Below are 5,456 nucleotides of genomic sequence, written 5' to 3' on the forward strand. Positions count from 1 at the left end.
CATGGGCCCCCTGTCCTTTCTCTAACACCTGCCTCAGGGCCTTTGCACTGTCTATGTACTTGGATATGGAGTACTTTCTCCCCAGATATCTGCTCGCTTGCTCCCCTATCTCCTTCTGGTCTCCTATAAATTAAAGCCTCTCTAAATATTCTCCATGAAATAGCCTAGAGTCCACCTCCCCACCACCCTTGATTCCCCTTACCCTGTTTATTTTTCTTCACATCGCTGGGCTCCTGCTGACATATCATGTGCTTATCTGTTTATGGTCTGCTTCTTCTGCTATAGGGGAGTGTGAACTCCTTGAGGGCAGTCCCTTTGATCAGTTCACTGCTACAGGAACAGTGACTGACACATAAAAGCCACCCTTTTAACATCCACTGTATGAATACAAGAGTCAATTAACAATAGTGGAATTCATAAGCAACCCATGTCCAACAGCAGAAAAAAGATGAAGTAAATTACATTTTGGCTCCTCAATGGAATTTTAGAGTCAATAAAATAGATGAAATCATTCATAGGTATTACTTAAAGGACATGAGCAATTTTCAAAAATGAATTTAAATTGTTAACAGATGCACAGGGCCAAAGTTTTACCCACCTAGCAAACACAAAAAAGCAAATTAAAAGAACTATGGGATATCACATTCCTGTTACTAAATTAGCACATGTTTCTCTTTAAGCATACACCACTAGATTCTGGAAAGGCTTTCCTGGGGTGAACTCTCTTCCAAGGGATGTAAATTTACACAACACCTTTGGAAAAGAAAATCTAGACAAAAATACATCATATTACATCAAGATGTTCATTCTTTTTCATCTGGTGTTTCTCCTGGGACTATCACATGAGAACATAATAAACACCATGGCTATAAAAAAAACAAAATAAAAAAGCCTACATATCAAATGGTTAAGAAGATAATGATGCATCTACTCCATTGAGCATTATAAAGACACTCAAATTATGTGTATTAAGAGTTTTATTGACTTGAAAAAATGTTTCTACTGTAATCTGATACTAAGTTTTTAAAAAAATCAGCCGGAGGAGGATACCAGGTTATCCACATAGGAAGCAAAAGACATCCACAGATTTCCTTTAGGAGCCTGGAGAATTTGGACTCCAGCTCACAATCACCGACTCGATGTCTTCTGTTGTGCTTCCAATGGTTTAATTAAGTTTCTCTTCAGCTAATGCTTTGGCCAAGCTCTTTTTTGTTACAAATACACAATGTAAAGATTTCACTCTGCATTCCCCATTACCATCCTTCTCCATTAGTACCACACACAATTAAGTTGATCATGTTAGAGGTTTTATGCATAATTTTTACATGCTAAAGAATTATTAGCATTTTAATAAGTCACAGCACTTAACATCTATTACAAATATTGAAACCTATAAACTTCTTAATTTTCTACCACACTGTGGCCATTTTTCCCATTAAAAAGCAAACAATCAAAGAACAACAGAAAAGTGTTATCGACAGGAAGAGCCTCACCTAGACCAATGTCTCTCTTTCTAGAATGAATGCAGATAGGTGTGTGAAATGTTGGAATCAGTGGTGTTTGGAAGGCTGAAGTGACAAAGAGGAGTTCCTCCAAGTATTCTCATCCTCCAGAATCCAGGGAGGGTTGAGGCTGACAATTGAGTTGCCAGTTCACCCCATGGGACCACAAAAATACAAATATTAAACCTGAGGCTCTATTCTCTGTTGCCTATACCTGCACACACACACCCCAGCTTCAGTTCACCCAAAGAAGTAAATTACAAACACTGTTTTTAAAGGAATTAAAAAATTTTGAAATAGTTACAGATTCAAGTTCAGAATAACACAGAGATGCTTTTATCCCGTTTTCTCCTATTGTAATGTTTTGCAATACTACAGTACAATACCACAACCAGGATATTCACATTGATAAAAATCCACTGATTTAGATTGCTCCAGTTTTATTGGCACTTGTGTGTGTGTGTGTGTGTGTGCATGTGTGCACACACATGAGTGCATGTGTGTATTTATTTCTATGCAGTTTTATCACATATGTGAGTGTGTTTGTGTCAAAAAACAGAACAGGTCCCTCACCACCAAGATCCCTCTGTTGACGTTTTATAGGCACACACACTTCCTTCCCCAGACTCTTGTCAGTCCCTAGCCTTGGCAACCACTTATCTGTTTTCCACTTCTATAATTTTTTACTTCAATTATATTACATCAATGGAACTATGTAATATGTACCCTTGTGGAACATCTTTTCATATGCTTATTCACCATTTGAATATTTCATTTGGTTAGGTGTCTGTTCAGGCCTTTTGCCCATTTTTAAACTGGGTTGTGTGTTTTATCACTGTTGAGTTTAAGGAGTTTTTTGCATGTTTTTGATAATAGTTCTTTATCAGATGCATCTCTTGCAAATTTTTTTCCCATTCTGTGGCTTGTCTTCTCATTATCTTGATTCTATTGAGTTTTAGATTAGATATTCTTCAATGGATATGTGGCTTGGAAATATTTCCTCCCTGTCTGTAGCTTGCCTTTATATCTTCTTCATAGAATCTCTTATAGAGAGTTTTTAATTTTGATGAGCTCAAAATTATGAGTTGGATTGTGTTTTGGGGGTCAAGCCTAAGAATTGTTTGCCTGGCCCTAAGTTCCAAGGAATTTCTCTTTAATGTAAGAGGCAACCCAAATAGTGCTCTGAAAAGTGAAAAGAGGAAGGTGAACTGATTGGAAACTAAGGAGTGGAGGAACATAGCTATGCTGTGTGTACAACCTTTCACCCACTCAAAGAAAGAGACTCTCATCTGTGATTCTCAACCACCAAATTTGCAATAGAAAGTGACCCAGGAAGGCTCATTACTCTGCTGGATGAAATAAGAGTTTCCTGGACAATGCCAAGAGGGATGGGTCGGGAGTTCCACTGACAAAAAGCTACAAGGGAAGTGCTCTCCTTTCCTGCAGGCTTGAGATCGTTCTCCTCCGTTGAGAGACACCAGAAGCTGGGAAGTACTGGCATGGGGGGTTTTGCCATGGGAAGCTCCAGCCCAGACAGCCTCTTAGTCCCCATGGATCTGAGATTCCTCCCTCCTACCCAGAGACATGGATGGCAGGATGGCCCCAGCAAGGGCGACCCTGCCTAGGAAATGCTCCTTATTTCCAAGGCATAGAAGGGTCTCTTTCCACCTTTAGAGGCACCGGCCTAGGGAAGTTCCTCCTATCCCCTCAGGTAGCACCAGGAGGGTCCAGTGGGAGCTTCAGCAGCTCCAGACAAACCAGGAAGACCAAAGTAGCACTACAAAGGCTGTGAAAATGAAATTGCCATTGCAACCACAGCCCACAGAACTAGCATGAACACAAAACCTAAAAGGATAATCTCCAAACATAATAGCCAAGCTGTTCAGGATATAATGTAAAAAGTTACCCATTGTACCAAGAACCAGGAAAAATCACAATTTGAAAGAAAAAAGACCATCAATGGATGCCAATACTGACACAAATCAGATGTTGAAAGTATTTAACAAGTATTTAAAAGTAGTCATCGTAAAACTGCTTTAACAATGAACAAATTCTGTTAACACAATGGAAAAATTAAAAATCTCAGAAAATAAATAGAAGTTATAAAAAAAAATCAGAAATTATAGAATGGAAAAATTCCATACGTGAAAAATTTTAGAGGTATTGCATGGGCTCAATAGTACAGTGGAGCTGAGTGAGGATGCAACTGATAAGCTTGAGAGAGGACCTGTAGGCTTCACTCAACCTGAACAACAGAGAGAAAATAAACTGAAAAAGAAAAGAACAGAGCTTCAGGGACCTGCGTGAAAATAACAACAAAAAAATCCAACATTTGTAACATCAGAGTCCCAGAGGATTATGTGCTGAAAGAGAATTCAAAGAAAGAATGGCTGAAAACTTCTCAAATTTGGCATAAAGACATAAACCTATAAATTCAAGAAGTTGAGTGAATCCCAAACAGGATACATCCAAAATAATCTATGCCAAGACACATCATAATTAAACTTCTGAAAACATAAAGACCAAAAAGAATTCTTTATTTTTTTTTCTTGAGATGGAGTTTCACTTTTGTCACCCAGGCTGGAGTGCAGTGGCCTGATCTCAGCTCACTGGAACCTCTGCCTTCCAGGTTCAAGTGATTCTCCTGCCTCAGCCTCCTGAGGAGCGGGAATTACAATTGCCACCACACCTGGCTAATTTTTTGTATTTTTGGTAGGGATGGAGTTTCACCATGTTTGGCAGGCTGGTCTCGAACTCCTGATGTCAGATGATCCGCCTGCCTCGGCCTCCCACAGTGCTGGGATTACAGGTGTAAGCCACCATGCCCCATCCAAAAAGAATTCTTTTTTTTTTTTGAGACGGAGTTTCGCTCTTGTTACCCAGGCTGGAGTGCAATGGTGCGATCTTGGCTCACCGCAACCGCCGCCTCCTGGGTTCAGGCAATTCTCCTGCCTCAGCCTCCTGAGTAGCTGGGATTACAGGCATGCGCCACCATGCCCAGCTAATTTTTTGTAGTTTTAGTAGAGACGGGGTTTCACCATGTTGATCAGGATGGTCTCGATCTCTTGACCTCGTGATCCACCCTCCTTGGCCTCCCAAAGTGCTGGGATTATAGGCTTGAGCCACCGCTCCTGGCCAAAAGAATTCTTAAAAGCAACCAGAGGAAAATGACACATTACCTATGGGGAAACACCAGTTTGTGTGATAGTGGATCTCTCTTCCTCTGAAACCCTGGAGACCAGAAGAAAGTGATATATTTTTCAAGCTCTGAAAATGAAAAGGGGAAAAAAACCCCTGCCAACCACAAATTCTATATCTGGCAAAACTATCCTTTAGGAATAAATGGTAAATAAATCTGCTGTCAGATGACAGGACACCAAAAGACTGTGCAGTTAACAGACCTAATTTTAGAGAATGGCTAGAGCAGGTTTTCAAACAGAAGGGTAATGATGAAAGAAAGAATCTTGAGCATCAGGAAGAAAATACAATGGAAAGAGAACATATATGGGTACACACAATAGGCTATTCTATTCCTTATGAGTGTCATTAATCATATTTGATTAAGGGAATAAAAATTACAAGACAAGTTCTCACTTGAGTCAATGAAGGGGAGGTAAAAGGGCCTCAATGGTAGTAAGGTTTTCACACTCCACTTGCAGTGGTAAAATGCTGATAGCAGTAGATAGTGATAAGTCACATATGTTCACTACAATACCCAGAGCAACCAATGAACAGGCTATTCAAAGAGATACACCCAAACACATTATAAACACATCAAGATGGAGCTCTAAAACTTGTGCAAGTAATCTATAGGAAGGTACAAAAAAGAGAAACAGAAATGAAAGTCATAGGAAAGTTACAAGAAACAGTTAATAAAATGGCAGGCTTAAGCTCTAACATATCAATAATTAACCTTACATGTTAGTAGCCTAAATATACTAATTAAAAGGCAGA

This window comes from Sapajus apella, unplaced genomic scaffold, assembly GCF_009761245.1.
Source record: "Sapajus apella isolate SASKATOON/1434 unplaced genomic scaffold, GSC_monkey_1.0 scaffold89, whole genome shotgun sequence".
Lineage (NCBI taxonomy): Eukaryota > Metazoa > Chordata > Mammalia > Primates > Cebidae > Sapajus > Sapajus apella.